This window comes from Cheilinus undulatus, linkage group 10, assembly GCF_018320785.1.
Source record: "Cheilinus undulatus linkage group 10, ASM1832078v1, whole genome shotgun sequence".
NCBI classification, from domain to species: Eukaryota; Metazoa; Chordata; class Actinopteri; order Labriformes; family Labridae; genus Cheilinus; species Cheilinus undulatus.
Window position 1 is genome coordinate 7,391,432 of NC_054874.1, and position 17,091 is coordinate 7,408,522.

General features: G+C 39.3%; 1 protein-coding gene across 3 annotated transcripts in view; it reads left to right on the plus strand.

Moving 5' to 3' along the window:
- The window catches only part of drp2 (dystrophin related protein 2), a 368,464-nt gene that overhangs the window by 178,091 nt on the left and 173,282 nt on the right, over positions 1-17,091 (plus strand). Inside the window, exon 1 of one of the 3 annotated variants that reach the window (XM_041797457.1) lies at positions 10,345-10,373. The exons of the other annotated variants lie outside the window; for them this stretch is intronic. The gene's annotated coding sequence lies outside the window, so the exon portion shown is untranslated. Of the gene's footprint in view, positions 1-10,344; positions 10,374-17,091 lie in introns of those variants that run through there. 3 annotated transcript variants of the gene reach the window in all.

A 17,091-nucleotide genomic window follows, 5' to 3' on the forward strand; every position in this document is an offset into this window, starting at 1 on the left:
GCAGTGCTGTGAAAAGTATTTGCCCCTTCCTGATTCCTATTTTTTTGGTATATTTTTCACCATTAAAAGTTTCAGATCATCAATCAAATTTTGATGTTAGACAAAGATAACCTGATTAAATAAAAAATGCACTTTTTAAACGATGATTTTATTTATTAAGGTAAAAAGCCACCCAAACCCACCTTGCCCTGTGTGAAAATAGGAATGCACACGGTTTCATTCAGTTATTAAATTGGCTGGAGCGAGATTTACGAGTCAGGCTGACCACACTACAGGATTTTAAACCCGATTTAGGGCAAGATTTGCCTCCCCTGACGGGGTTGTATTCCAAGAGGAGCCCTGTCGCAAACTGTTTGTCTGAGTGGTCTGCATGTGTGTGGTGTCAACACGATTGTTTTACTGCTCCAAATAGTATTGTAGCCTCCAAAATCCCAAATCGTAACTATCAAACATGTTTGATATTTATGATTCTAGGTCGTGGTGCCACTGATGGAGTACCCACAACGACCAATGAGAGCGAGCAGACCGGGCAGCGTCACAGCCAGTTCATACGTACTTTCACCGCTCAAACCATGAACACAACTTTAACTTAATTTCAGCCATGATTTCATCCTGAGTCTTTCCCTTGTATTATGATTTTTGCTTCACCTGTAATGCAAGCCAGGACAGCCTGTTGTGGAGAGACAGCAAGACAGTATCGACAGACATCCGTGTTTTGTTTTTTTTTCTGAAGTAACGTGATCACGCGAGGTCGTAGATGGTGGTGGCAGGTGTGTGGTGTCCAGTGATCTGACAGTCTGGCTGAGTCGTCTAGTGTGTGCGTTCAGAGCATTAAAGATGAAAAACCTGTGGAAATTGTCCTGAAGTCTGTGGTCTCCCAAAGTTTAAAATTCGTTCCAGATTTAAAAAATCATCTAGCGTGTGGCCGGCCTCAGTAAGACTGAATGCCAATAGTTTTTTATAGCTAAACATCACCTCAAAATCCAGGTCTTATAATGCTCTTTAGAGGGTCACATATATTATGCAAAATACACTTTTTCAGGCTTTTCTAGCAAAAACATGTGCCCCTGGCCTGTCCACAATCCCCTCATGAATCAAAAAAGTCCACCACCCCCCTTCTCTTTCTCCACCCATCAGAAAATGTGTGCTGAAACAAGCCTGTTTCAGATTTTTACCCTCATGATGTCATGTGGGGAGTTAGCCCCGCCCCCAGGTTCTTTTGGCCCCCCTCTCTTGGAAGGAAGTTTTCCCCTCCTCTCCTGATGAGGAGGGCCACATCCATTAAGCCACATCCATTTCCTGTGAGGGGCGTGGTCAGGGGCGGAGTCAGATAGCTCATTAACATTTAAAGCTACAGATACAGAATCATAAATTAAATGTGATTGGCTACATTTTTTGGGAAGATGAGTTAAATTCTAGAAATGTCGAATGCAGAAATCCCTTAAAGGTACAGTGTGTAGAATTTGGCATTTTAGCGACATCTAGTGTTCAGATTTTACAATGAGCCGATCTATTACCAAAACGTCACATCACTAAGGGACAAGAGCCTGTGAAGACCAAAAAGGATCGTGAGCCGGACATCATTTACAGCAGTGACGAGGTGAGGGTTTATTCATTCATTTTTTTAACCATTATTTTTAAAGATTATAGGTCAGTCTTCTTCTCCACCTGCCTTTCAGGACCGGCGGGCAGGTTCGTATTTAAAAATCATGTTTTGCTCTTTCTGTCCCCAAAATGTTGCTTTAGACAACATGGCGGTTCGTTATGTCAGCCTCAGTGAGGGCGATCCGCGGTAATGTAAATTTAAAAAGCTTTTTTCTAATTTTGTAAAAAGAAAACGAAAGTTTAAAGGGGATGATTGTGCACTTATTTTAACATACTTAACATAGATATACAAACATTATATCCCATGTACACCGTTTCTGTTCGGCGAAATGCAGCCAAATTCTACACACTGTACCTTTAAATAGAACCTGTCTGACAAAGTGAAGTAGAAAAGATCTCAAAAAGCTGCACAACATGGCACCATCTAAGGAAATTAAAGAACAAAGTCACTGACATCCATCAGTCTGGAAAGAGTTACAAATCAATTTCTAAGGCTTTGGGACTCCAGTGAACCATGGTGAGAGCTATTACCCACAAATGGAGAAAACTGTGAACAGTGGTGAACCTTTCCAGGAGTGGTCAGCCTACCAAAATTCCTCCAAGAGTGCATTTATCTCAACCAAACTAAAACAAATCTTCAAAGAAGAGAAGTTGTTGAAGTTTTACTCGGCAAAGATTAACAGAGAGAAGTACAGTAACTGTAAAAAGACAACAGGATGAGATTTTAAGCCTTACCTCATGGGTTAAACACATACAAAAACTAACAATTCCAGAAATTATAGCACAATTTTTATATTAGCAAAGAATGCCACCCCTTGCTGTCCTCTTCCTCTAGTTTAAAACCACACAATAGTAATAATATGGTTAGAAAAGACATTAGAAGTGAGTTTTCTTAATTCTGTTTTTCTTCTGATGACCAGAAACAGAAGTCCACAATTGATCTGTGCAGCTAAATAGTCCACTATTGCTAAGGCAGGTCGGCATTTGTGTTCCCTTTTGCCTTCTAACTGGCTGCTGAGATGTGGGCCAGAGCAGCAGTAAGGCAGTGGTCCAGCCTCCACTAACCCCCATCAGGCACAGAGCCAGGAGCCTGCTAGTCAAACAACAGTGCACACAAACATCAACCTGCATCCACACCCACACTGGCTGCTAGAAATGCTTAAGTACACTCGCTTGCACAGCCTCATATTCACACGCTATTCACCAGCAGGCCTCCTGGACACTGATACTCTGACTCATTGTCATCTTGGCATTTATTTCCTGAAGTTAAATCCGTGTTTGGCACTTTTGTTGAAGCCCAGCCACTGAATTCTGGGCGTCTGTATCAGCATTCACCAGTTCTGTTGGACAGTGCATAATGGCTTTATCACTTCTGTTAAGTGTTGTAATTGTGGGTGTAAAAGCATTACAAATCGTTGTTGGCTTGAGCTTGCTGACAGAAGGATGTGTTCGCAATTACAGTACAAAATTAGTTCCATTTCAGTACCATCGCTCCATCTGTCACAGATGATGTATATTTTAAAACAAATGTTGAATCTCTGAGAAGGAAATGCCCCTGAGGAAAACTTTACGACCCTTTTGGGAAAATGAGCTCCCTTACTTTTTCCTCTAAACTTGAATCTTCATGACTTTTTTTCTCTAGTCCTGAAGGAGATGAATCCATCAATGAGAGGACAAATTTTACAGCTGAGGCCATGAACTTTGTTAAGACCTCTTTTAAAAAGCTTTTTCCTTTTTTAACTACAGATTCACAGGATAGAGCTCAAGTGTCCGCCTGACCCTGCCCACCAATGATAGACGGTGCTGTGAAAAAGTTATCTGCCCCCTTCCTGATTTCTTTCTTTTTTCTCTTTCTTCTTTTTTTAACACATTTATCACACTTAAAGGATTTTTTTTAATGATGATTTCAGTTATAAAAGGAAAAAAGCCACCCACACCTACCTGACCCTGTGTGAAAAAGCCTTTGTACCCTAAACCTGATAACTGGGATTGCAAGCAAGCATTTGCTCTAACTGGATATGAGTCTTTTACAGCGCTGTGGAGGAATTTTATCCCACTCTTCTTTGCAAAACTGTTTTCATTGAGCAACACTGGAGGGTTTTAAAGCATTAACGGTCTCTTTAAGGTCATGCTTGCTGTTGTTCTCCTGAGTAACCCAAGTATGCTTGAGCTTGAGGTCTGTAATTAATGGCCGGACATTCTCCTTCAGGATTTTTCTGATAGAGAGCAGAATTCATGGTTCCTTCAATTACATCAAGTGGTCCAGGTCCTGAAGCAGCAAAGCAGCCCCAGACCATCACACTACCACCACCAGAACACTATGCATTGGCTAGACCAGGGGTTTAGTGTGAGGCAGGCCTCCCTGGGGGGCTCCACAGAACTTCAGGGGAGGCATGGAATCATAAACCAGAAAAAAAGGTGATAACTTCTGCCGTGCGTGGAGCAAAATGGGTAGACAGACTTATGGTGCTTTCACATTAGGGGCCTGGTCCCTGATCCGAGTGCACTTGAGCCCAAAGTCCGGTTCGTTTTGGTAGTGTGAATGCAAACGAACCGCGCCTGGGCACTGAGCCCGGGCCACTTGGGGAGGTGGTCTTGGGCGCGATTCAAGTGGAGTCTGGCTCGGTTCGGATGAGATGTGAATGCAACCACGCCCGGATACGGGACAGAGCGCCGTATAATTTTTATGAAATCATTGTAAAAACTAAACTTCTTTCCACAGCGCAGCGGTTGGTTCACATTTTTTCCTCAATAAAGGGCGGAAATCATCAGAATCCAGTCAATAAACGGTCTGCTGTGACTCACCTTACAGATGAACACAAGTTGGAGTCAGTGAGATGAGATGCAACGGCAATAAAAGTCTCCTGTCACCTTAGAAACTGCTGTATCGCGAGCCCATTTAATCCTCTGAGCTGTACGTAGATGTGCAGATACCAAGAGCGAAGTTGCTGGCATCTTATAAAGTGATTTAAATCTTCCATGGCTGTGGCATGGACTTTTTGCCGGGTGAAAAAAAAAAAAAAAAACAGTCTTCGCTCAGGTGATGACCCCAGTGGTTGCCATGGTAACTTCTTCTTTCTCCTCCTTGGCAGGGTTGTAAACCAGCTACGTGCACACCTCCACCTGCTGCTTCAGACTGAGTAAATACTCAAGTGGGCCCGGGCACGGTTCAATGTTACTAATGTGAAAGCAAGCCAGTGGGGGGAAGGGGGAGGGGTTTGAAACAACTGGGCCTAATGTGAAAGCGCCCTTATAGTTACTTTAAGGACTATCCTATAGAGTCAACTATTCAAGTTAGGATTTTCCTGCATTGATCCCGAGGATGCTCAGGTGAAAGTGTTTAATTTGCAAAGATGTACAAGCTAATGACAGCATGAGGCTGTGTGAACCTTGGGGTCATCTTAGGACTGAGCAAGAAGGCTAGTGACCAAACCAGGGGAATTTCAACAGGACATGAAAGGAATTCTGGTCACTGATCAAAAGCAAGTGCCAGGAAAGGCTCAAAGTGGTGGACAGTCTGCTGTTATGTCACCCTGCATCAACTGTGAAGATGAAAACTTATAGTTCCTACTAAATAAGAGTGTAGAGTGCAATAATCAGGTAGTATTGGCAATAAATTAATTACTAAAACCAAATAACTGTCTGCTTTGGAAAGATGGATGTTTAAGAACATTTGCAGACCAAAATATCAAAGATATAAAAATGTTTAAAATGTTTAAAATTAGACATAAATGTTTGAAAATATGGTTACTTTTTTTCAATCTGGAACTTTATGGGGTTGGGAGGCTCACTCTCTCCACTTTGAAAACCCCTGAGCTCGACTCTTCTCCACTGTCGTCCTCAGTGGTAGATTGAGTCTCCCAGAAACAGTTGACTCACTGTTCCGCTCTACTTCTGTGGGTTTGTGCTTGGATCTTTGTGAGTCACCCAGCACTTGGTACTTTGGCTATTATATGTTGGAGAAGACAGTTTAATTGATGGTGATGATGAGAGGTCTTATGTTAATGATTGGTTGTTTCAGTGCTGATGTTTATCATCTTAAAATTATTTTTTAAAAGCTTCTATCCATCATGTGCATTGCCTCTAGGACTACATGGCAGCACCTTCATCTGATTGGACTCGAAGCACTTTGTAGCACTTACTGATGTAGACTCTGGTCTAGATTTTTGCCTGGGTTGTCCTTACTCCCAGATATACATCACTTTGGACAAAAGCAGCTGCTAAATGACACATTGTGACCATATTTGACTGTTTGTATGATGTTCCCTTGATAAAATACTTCATTAGTTTTACTCCAGATGTAACAGGATGCACACCTTACAATAGATTTTTGTCTTGTGTCAGGAAATGTTTTGGCAATTTTTTTGGCAGTGGTTTTGTCCTTGGAACTCTCCCATGGATGCTTTTTTTGCCCAGTCTCTTCCTGTCCTTAACTGAGTCAAGTGAGGCCTGCAGGTCTTCAGATATTGTTCTGGGTTCTTTTGTGACCTCCTGGACGAGTCGTCCATGCTCTCTTGGAGTTATTTTGGTAGGCTGGCCACTCCTGGGAACGTTCACCACTGTTCCTAGTTTTTCCACGTCTGTGGATAATGGCTCTCACCATGACTGGAGTCCCAGTCTTAGAAATGTCTTTCTAAGACTGATAGATGTCAATGACTTTGTTTCTCACCTGTTTTTTAATATTTTTTGATGGTGTCATGATGTGTTGCTTTCTGAGCTCTCGTAGCCATACTTCACTTTGTCAGACAGCTTCTATTTAAGGAATTTCTATATTCAACAGGTCTGGTAGTAATCAGGCCCGAGTGTGGCTTGTGTAACTGAAGTCACCGTTCAATAAAATGTGGTTGATCACAGTTAATCATTGACTTAACAAGGGGGTAGTTTTTTAAGACATCAGAAAGGGAGTAAATATTCTTTCATAGCACTGTACATGCAACAAAATTTAGTCAACATTAACCATTATGGGTTAAAAAGGGAAAACACTGGTGTAAGATAACCTAAAGTTAGGCTGAATCAACTAAAAGTATGAAGACTATCAATGTTAGTCTTTCAACCTCTGCTTCAGGAAGATGGGCGACATCAGTGAGACTGTGCTGTGTTTAAACAGTCTTTGGTTTTACATAAACACCAGCGGTCAAGTTACCATGATTTTCAACTGTGATTTAATCAAATGAATGTTTATTGACAGCTTCTGAGCTCTAAAAACTCTAAATTCATCTTCAAAAGGAAGCAGTTCCTTACACTGAGAAAAGTCAGAATACTTTTTTCATAGAGGGAGGCAGAAGTTAAATTAAAAAGTTGACCCAATGATGGCGCTCACTCTGGAATCATCAAAGTAATTACATTCATTCATCAGGGGAGGCCTGTGTGGATGTCTACACCAAATTTCACAGTAATCCATCCTGTAGCCTCGCAGATATTTTATTCAAAGTCACAAAATTCATTAGTATTCCTCTGGGAATGCTCAATGTCATTACAAAATTTCATGGCAATCTCCTCCATAGTTGTTGAGATTCTTCTCAGACTATGCCTCACTCTACTTTTCCCTCGAGACTGTAAGACATGGAAGTGGACCAATTGCCCACTGGTTTCTAAACTGGCGTACTGAAGCTGAATGATGGCCATTTTGTAAATGCTCTCCCTAACTAACTTTTAGTGGAGGCAATGGTAAAGGTGTGGAGTTGAAATAGGTAGCCAATCATGTCCTGAACTATGTCACTGAATTTAAAGTCATTTATATTTTTAAGATACCGTGGAATAAAGCTGTATCTACAAGAAGGATGGAACTGAACCGTGACGCTTTAAAACAGACTTGTTTCATCACAAATGCTTTGTCTGAAGTGGGCTTTGGTCATGGCAATCTTATAATAAGTCTTGAAAATTCAAAACTGATGATCTCCAAAACATCTTCTTGTACAGTGTTGACCAGTGTAAAAATGAGCTATTGATAATTAGCTTATGTTTTGAACAGGATTGTAAACAGGTTTATTTCTGCTGTGAAAATGTGCATTTTAATATGAGACCTATAGAGTGTCCTGGACTTTTGGAGCAAGCCTCAAGTGGACACTTGGGGAACTGCAGGTTTAAACCTTCACATTTTTGAGAGCATAGTATGTAAAATTCCATCTCCATGGGGCTCTTGTTAACTTCTTGTTTTGAACTGAATGGATTTTGCATTGAGGACTCTGTTAAAAAAATAGAGGAGTATTAACTAAATATTAACTAAACAGAAAACTGACATTGCGTTATCCTTTATAGATTTATTGTAATAAGGGAGATTTGCACTAAAAAGTGCACTGCTGTGTTCGTGCTGGAAGCAGTCCCAGATTGCACACGTGCTGTAGGATCCAAGGATGTGCATGCACTCTTTCGTGCTCTTTTCAATGCATTTCTCCCTCATTTTGATAAATTCATGAATGAAAACAAAAGTAAATATACCTGATGAGGCACGCTCTGGTATAATTCTAAAAATGTATAATTTCTCTGTCTTTGAAAACTTTGGGAACTCTGGAGATACTCAGAAAGCAAAAAAGGAGAACACTCCAACAATAAACTTCTTAAGGTGCAACTTACTTCCATAACAAGCCTGTGAAGTTTGTTACTGCAAAAACACTCAAGTATAGGATTTTGCATGTCTAAAAACCTCTCTGTTTCAGCCCTGCTCAGAACGAGCTGTTCTGTCTCTACAGCTTTAAATGTTAATTAGCTGTCTGACTCCGCCCCTCTCAGGAAATAGATGTGGCTTAGTGGATGTGGCTTTCCTGATCCGCTAAGAGGAGGATCAGGAGGGCGGAAGTTTCTTCCAGGAGGGGAGGGTTAACAGAACCTGGGGGCGGTGCTAACTCCCCACATGACATCATGAGGGGAAAATCTGAGAACGGCTTGTTTCAGCACACATCTTCTGAAAGGTAGAGAAAGAGTGGAGGGTGGATTTTTCTGATTCTTGGGTGGATTGTGCACAGGCCAGGGGCACATACACTATATTTCCAAAAGTATTCGCTCACCTGCCTTGATTCGCATATGAACTTAAATGACATCCCATTCTTAATCCATAGGGTTTAATATAGCGTTGGTCCACCCTTTGCAGCCATAACAGCTTCAACACTTCTGGGAAGGCTTTCCACAAGGTTTAGGGGTGTGTTTATGGGAATTTTTCACCATTCTTCCAGAAGCACATTTGTGAGGTCACACAGATGTTGGACGAGAAGGCCTGGCTCTCAGTCTCCACTCTAATTCATTCCAGAGGTATTATTTCAGGTTGAGGTCAGGACTCTGTGCAGGCCAGTCAAGTTCATTCACACCAAACTCTTTCATCCATGTCTTTATGGAGCTTGCTTTGTGCACTGGTGCACAGTCATGTTGGAACAGGAAGGGGCCATCCCTAAACTGATTTGTCACTCCAGAGAACATATCTCCACTGCTCTAGAGTCCAGTGGCAGCATGCTTTACACCACTGCATCTGACGCTTTGCATTGCACTTGGTGATGTATGGCTTGGATGCAGCTCTCTACGCACTGTTCTTGAGCTAATCTGAAGGCCACATGAAGTTTGGAGGTCTGTAGCGATTGACTCTGCAGAAAGTTGGCGACCTCTGTGCACTATGCGCCTCAGCATCCGTCATTTTAGTGGCCTACCACTTTGTGGCTGAGTTGCTGTCATTCCCAATCGCTTCCACTTGCTATAATACCACTGACAGTTGACTGTGGAATATTTGGGAGCGAGGAAATTTCACGACTGGACTTCTTGCACAGGTGGCATCCTATCAGAGTATCAAGCTGGAATTCACTGAGCTCCTGAGAGCGACCCATTCTTTCACAAATGTTTGTAGAAACAGTCTGCATGCCTATGTGCTTGATTTTATACACCTGTGGCCATGGAAATGATTGGAACACCTGATTTCAATTATTTGGATGGGTGAGTGAATATTTTTGGCAATATAGAGTATTTTTGCTAGAACAGCCTATTAAAGTGTATTTTGCATAATATGTGACCTTTAAAGACTTATTTTGGGGCTTCTTCTAGCTTTAATTAGAGAGAAAGGACAGTGGATAGAGCCGGAAACAGGGATGGGAGAATGGGGAATGCCATGCAGTGAAAGAGCCACAGGCTGGACTTGAACCCAGACCACCCTCATACATGGGGCGCAACTTAATCACTAGGCCATCTGCGCCCTGGGATGTTGACTTTTTAAATCCATATGGATATTTCAGTACAAAAAATTGACATCCTGTATCTTTAACACTATAAGTTTTTTCCACAGCCATACTGCTAGTCTGGCAAAACCCATGAGCAAAGTTTCATAAAAAAGCACATCTAACAAGTGGAACAGCTGGCCTGCATCGTCTTAAATCTGTATATTTCCTGCACGGCCTTTTTCTTTATGTGTCCTTGTTGCTACTCTGGTGACCTTTGTCCTTTCTATTATTAACTGTGTGGGATCATGCCATAGATGCAACAGCTGCTGTAGGAAAATATTTGCTCTCGATAACATTTTTGCATTTTTGTGCAATCGTCAGAGTGTGCGTGTGGGTCGAAGGACATCAGGCAGATGGCCTTTTCCTCCCCGAGGAGGTTATGTAGGTGTGAGCAGGAATGTACAAGAACAGAGACGTCTTTGACCGCAAGTCTCCACTCATTAGGTCACCCATCTCTCACCAGTGTCTTTCTCTCCTCTCTCTTATCCACCTCCATCTCTCCCTGTTTCTTTTATTCTGCTCTGCTTGCTCAACTTATCTCTGCTCCCTCTGCCAAGCCAATCAACAGACAAGGTAAATAATGTCAACACTCAGTTACTCTCTGTGACAGATTTAACAACCTGAGTCTGGGACTGGGATCTTTACAGGCACAGCGAGTCTGAACCTTAAAGGTAGGCACTGCATATTGTGAAATTTGCTTGTATCTGCAGAGCTCCATGATGAGAGCAAACCCCAGCTATCATATTGCTTCTCAAGGATATCTTAGCTAGCGTCTTGATTGGTTCAGATTAAAATCAACATGTAGACATGGTGTAGCAGCACAATGCTTTTGATCCTTTGAAGCTTTATCTGTGCAGCTCGACTGTCTTCTCTCTTTTGCAGCAGAGCTTTGTGTGCTATCTTTTTGTATCTCCTATGATTTGAAACTCACAAGTTGTCTGAAAAAATACCCGTTTAGGTTGCTTCAGCTCCAGTGGTCAAAGTACAAAATAAGGGGAGAAAGAACGTCTGTGTTTTTCATGTAATTGTGCAATTTGAAAAAGTGTGAAGCACTGATTTCTGCACAGAGAGGTGAGAACGAGCTGGATATGGCCCGTGTCACTTTGCGGCATGTCAGTGGAATCTCTGCTGGTTTTTCAGCATCTCTGGAAAAACATGCAGTGCATATGCATGGCTGCACAACGCCACGTCTGATCAAGGCTGTAAATAATGCATGTTTGAAGCTTGACTCATGTCTTTTGAAGTTTAAAGTAGGAGACGGAGCCGCCTAATGTCTTGCTCTGTTAGCTCAACCATGTCTGCATCATGCAGAGGATGGAGATAATGTAGAACAGGGATGGGCAGCTTTGGTTACTAGGAGACCATCATTTTTTTTATTGTCAATGCCAGAGGGCCAAATTTCCCGATTACTGCATATTTCCAGTTAAACCTCTGTGATCACTAATAATTCAGTAAAATGAAGAATATGTTGCTTTTCTGATGATTTATTATACCAACATTAATGTGTCTGAACTCAAGTGCAAGTACAAATAGTTTATTGAATAAGATATATACAGAAGTGAATCACTTTCAAGCTGTTTTTTCCATACAGTGAACATGATACTTGGTATTTTACTTGCATATTTTTTTAAGTGCAATTCAAAAATGCATATAAAATTATAACTGATAAATTATACATTTTATTTATTTTTCAGAATCAATTGCAGCCAATTGAGTCTTCTCAAAAGAAAGAACTGAATAAAAAAAACTTAAAAACAAGTAAAATTTAAATAAGAAAGAAAAATGAAATAAATGTATATAACATAAAATAAAAAAAAAACTATAATGATAAAAAAGAAGAATAGATAAATTTAAAACATTTTGATAAAATGGAAAACTTGAATAAAATTGAGAAAAAAAGAAATATAATTTAAGTAAATACAAATTAAATAAAAAAACAGATACAATTTAAGTTAAGTATGATTTAAAAAAGAAAAATGAAACAAAAATTTAAAAAAGAATCATTATACCTAAATTTTCAATTTAAGTTAAATATAAACGATAAGAAGTAAATAATTAAAACACAAATAAAAACGAAATAAAATATAGAAATAATGGAAATTAACAATTGAAACATTTCATATATTTCAATGTTATCAGGAAACTGAAAATAAATCAAATTGAGAACATAATTAAAAAACGATTTAATAAAATAAAAGTTAAATAAGGAAATGTAACAGACAAATCAAAATAAAAAGAAAAAAGAAATTAATAAATACATTGCTTATTGTAAAGAAATCAAAACAATAAGAAATAGATAATATTGAATACAAATAAAAAAAACTTAAAGGGAAAAAATAAAAATTTATGTAAATAAAAATTTAATGAAAAATTTCAGATAAAATTTAAGTTAAACAAAGTAATAATGGTGAGGAAAAAAATAATAGAAATCAAGAATTTATTGAATAAATTCCTAGTTATAATGAAATCAAAACATAGTAAATAAATAATATTAATGAAAAATTAAAAATAAATTAGATATTGATTTTAAAAACAAAGGAAAATGCAATAGAATAAACAAAAAAGGAAAAAAATCACAAATGAAAGAAATTCAGAAGTTCAAAAATAAATTTCAAGTTTCTAATTAAATAAAAAAAACTCAAAATAAAGTATTTACAAAATAAAATATACAAAATAAATTAAAATTGAAAGTAAATACATTAAAATAAATAAAAAATACAATATATGTAGAGTTTTTCTAAATCAAAAGAAATTGAAAAAGGTAAATAAAACTTGGTAAAATAACTTACTACATATTGGTTGCAATTAAGACTATTTTCATAAGGTTTATAATTTATTGGTTTTTGAAATTGACTTCGGGTCCACATTTACTGAGGTGGAGAGCCGCATGTGGCCCCTGGGCCGCCAGTTGCCCAACCCTTAATTAGAAGTTGAAAAACATGACTTTTTCTCAATTGCAGTGAAAAGAGGAAGCAGTTTAAAATATTTAACACATTTCTTCTTCAGTGATGTGGAAGGTTGTGTGTTTCTGTGAAACTCTGCGAGCTATCAGAAGATTTGAAGTGTAAGAAGAGAGATTTGAGGTCGCAGACGAGGCTGTCTGTCACTCTATTCCCTCATCGCTCCTGAAACAAACCTCTCTCAGAGCTTCCTTTCAGCTGCGGGGTATTCCCTCGGTGAATGCAGTGGTGTGGATGGTGTTTGTCATTGTTCATCTTCACTTCTTGAAAACATAAGCAGCAGTTTTCCCAAGCAAACAAACAGTCAGGCTGTCATACTGCTCTTAAACTCCATCGTATCATGTGGATCCTGCAAGGCTGGTTTGCATGCTATTTCATGTTTTATTCACAAATACGGTGCAGCACAGAAACGAATCAAACCTTTTCACATGATGTAAAAGATGCTGATTATTTTTTTGAGGTTTTTCCTCTCAGCCGATGTTCTGGAAGCATCGACAGGATGCAGAACCACACGTGACCCATGATTATCAGCTAAGGGGAAGAGACAGAGAGAGCAGGAGAGAGTGGGGGAGATGTGCTGGGGATTGCTGATTCATACAACACTCACCTCCTTTAACAGGAGCTGTCTGAGGAAGAGCAGGGAAGGGAGGAAGAGGAGAGATAACGGGAGGCAGGAGGTTTGACAAGATGGTGATGATTCATGTGAAATAGGAAAGAAAAAAAAATCCCATCCGGCCAATCTGAGGCAAGATGGTCTGTAGAACAAAATAGAGAGTAAGGGTGATGAATAAATATGTACTGAGGAAGAGGAGGAGGAGAGTACTGATGCAAGACTCCTCTCTCTCTTTCACTGGGGAGAGAAATGTTCAGTCAAATGTTGACATAGCAACAAAAGTTCTTTCTTCCTGGTTGACTTCAGGCTCAATTTGTTTAAGACAAAGCACCTGAGTGAGAAAGAGAGGCGCTCTGAAGAGGCACTGAGTCATATGTGGGTAATTGCCTCAGAAAAAAAGCAGCTTTGCAACAAAACAACACTTTTTTATTTTAAGTGGCTTCGCTGTTTTTTAATAATGAGCCTCCACACAGAAGTTGGGATGTCTGTTTTTGACAAATGTGCATCTAGAACAAGTTGTAAAGATGTTTTAAGTATATTTTCAGTACCTCTAGACAAATGTGTGAAACTTAAGAAATGTATTATAGCTTAAAGGGATAATTCAGTGTTTTAAAGTGGGGTTGTATAAGTGACTTGGCAATAGTAGTGGAATTAGCCTCTAGAGATTGCAGAGTGTTACTCCTTGCAGTAGCTAGGCTCTATAGTGTAGCAGATGGGTGTGCTTTCTCTGCAGAATTTAGAGACTTTAAGGGCCAAAAAGCAATCCTGGCTCAACTGTACGCTATAGCAAACATTTTTGAGCCATTTTATTTTTCACCCAGAAAGCCTCTGTGTTTGGGACTATTTTGCAATGCTAGCTTCGGTCACCGACTATGATCTGATCAGCTGTTTGGGTCTGTGGGCTTCTTCAGAGGAAACTCGTCACTTAACTAAAACAATAGGACTACATGCAGATAAATCAGGGTAATTTAACATATAAGTGAATGGCTAAACAAGTTAGCTTAGCATAGCTCTTTGGCTGTTGATATGCAATTACATGAAATAAATGCTGCTTCCTTTGTAGGCCCAAATTCACTTATTTCTTGATATGCAGTATTAGCCCCCTAAGACTCTGCATGCACAAATGATGACCTTACATTCTGGCTGTTTCTACCATAGACATTATATACGTAGACGCCTCATTGACTGTGTCTGCTCGCTGCTGCTATACGTCAACGTGTCCGCCATATTGCCAGAGGATAGACCGTTCCATAAACAAATGCAAGTAAATAGGGGATGAAGGGTTTTGTTATTGTTTTAAATGTTATTCCACGAAATCTTGTCAGCCCCACGCAGCACAGGAGTAATGCATCTTAACCAGTAATACCTCTGGCAAGATGGCGGCGGAGTTGACGTACGGCCCACTGGCCAGTGAGGCGTCTACGTATATAATGTCTATGGTTTCTATAACAAAGTAATATTTCTGCTTTTAGAATTTTTGAAATTATTGTAAAGAATGTCTTTTGAAGTTTAAGTGATGTGATTGAAATGCTATGATTTTTTGTTTTTATATTTTGGGGAATTGGAAAAGTTTTCATGTAAATGTAAAGAATAAGAAGCATATTTTTGAGAGTTGCACTGGACGATTTGAGCAAACTGCTTTGTTTTATTTTTGAATTTTTGTAGGAATTTGGTAGATTTGTTGTATTTTTTGGGGATAAGATTGGGAATTTGGGGATGGGGGTTGTCCATTGCAAGTGTTTAAATGTTTCAGTCATTTTCATAGATTTTGGAAGATGTATTTGTATTATTATTACATTTTTTTTTTTTTAGAATTTTCTTGAAATTTTAGAGTGGATCAGTGTTAATTTTGGCAGCTATTATTAATTTTAGTCTTAGTCTTGATCTTTAGACATAATGTCTTTTAGTTTTAGTCACATTTGAGTCATTTCTACCTGTTTTAGTTTTAGTCGACAAAACACAAAAAAACATTTTAGTCTAGTTTTAGTCCATAAAAAGTTCTCACATTTTAGTGTTGAAAAGCTGTTAAAAAGTGTCAAAATGGGTTTATAGTGCCATGGCTAGGGAAATAAGTGATAAAGAGCTGTTAAAATGTGGCAAACATGGGTTTATAGTGACATGGGTGGGGAACAAAGTGAAAAGCAGTGAAACGTGATGACATACCTGTCCCATTAAAACCGTGAAAAAGAAATTCTGAAAACCAATCTGGTGACCCAAGAGAAATCTACCGCGACCTATCCATGGGTCCTGACCCAGACTGTGGGAATGAGTCTAGTGTGCAGACCCAGAGGATTATACGATAAAAAATTATTCAAAAGTGTCCTTATGCCTGTGCTTTCTTACATTTTTAAAATTAAAAACGGTCTTAAATGACAGACATCGTGAGACCACGGAACAGTGCCTGTGTTTATAAATTCGTTTCTGAGTCATTTTCCAGCACTTTATCTGCATATACCTACGCACTTTCTAAAGTACTGTTTGTTTTTAACTTAATGTTGTAATCTGACACTGAAATGTATTATTTATTATGACGTGTGTTGCTGACCTCTTGGCCAGCAACACACGCCCTTGTAAAAGAGATCTTGATCTCAATGGGTCTTATCTGGTTAAATAAAGGTTAAATAAAAATAAATAAGATTTGAAGATCCTCTGAGTGGCCAGGCTTCCACTCACACCTACGGGCAATTTACATTTATAATAATCATACAATATGGTTGATTTAATTAGTTCAAAGAAAATTTATGTTTTGACTAAAGAAAAGACTCAAATGTAAAAACTTTCCATCAATTAAAACATCACAAAACATTTGAGTTTTGTCATCTTAAACTAGACTAAAACATTTAAGAGTGAAAATAAGTAAAATGTGACTAAAACTTAAAGGCTTTTAAATCTAAAGACTGCAGCTAAATACAAAAGCACCAAGATGAACTCTGGTTCCAGGAAGTCTGGCAAATCTCTGCACTGATTGGCTCTTGTAGCACAGCTTCCACAGATTATTAGCGGAAGATGCATGCAGATATCTGTTAAGAGATTAAAGTAAATTGCCATCAGATTACCGATGATTGGAGCCAGGATGTCATTACTGCGGATTATGTTACCCTTGTTGTTGCTCTCCATACAGACTGCGTGGGCTAAAGCCTTCTGATATCTGATTGGTCAGTGCTTCTTTGACTATACACAGACCTTCTGTGACTGTACCCTTTTTGCAGAATCTTTAAATTGAGGCTAATGCAGAATCAGCCTCCTTGTGTTAGTGAATAGTCCAAATAGACCAGAATGTGAAAACTGAAATGCACCTTGGGAATTCATTTGGACTCCCCATGCTTCATTAGTGTTCTTGACAAGGCTCCAGCAGGCTGTTTAAGTAGAATTAGCTTGTTTTCCAGAACTACAGTTGTGTTTTAAAGGCTTGTGTTGTGCTAACTGTAAACCCAGCCACTGTTGTGTGAAGGTGGATGTGATGGATGGCTCACCGCTGCTTTAAAAGTTGAGAGTTCAGACCTCCAGCAGGGAAGAATTGCGATCGACCAAACGATGTGATAAGAGCCTTCGACCAGACACAATGGAAGCTCCAGGTTGTTGTGTGTTTGTGGGTTTGTTTTTGTGTTAGAGGGGCTGTCCTAGCTGAGAAACACAGCTGCGAGACAGGAAGTCTCTGACAGCCCGGTGTCCAGACCAGATTCATCATGAACTGTGAACTAAGAAAAGCTGCCCTAAA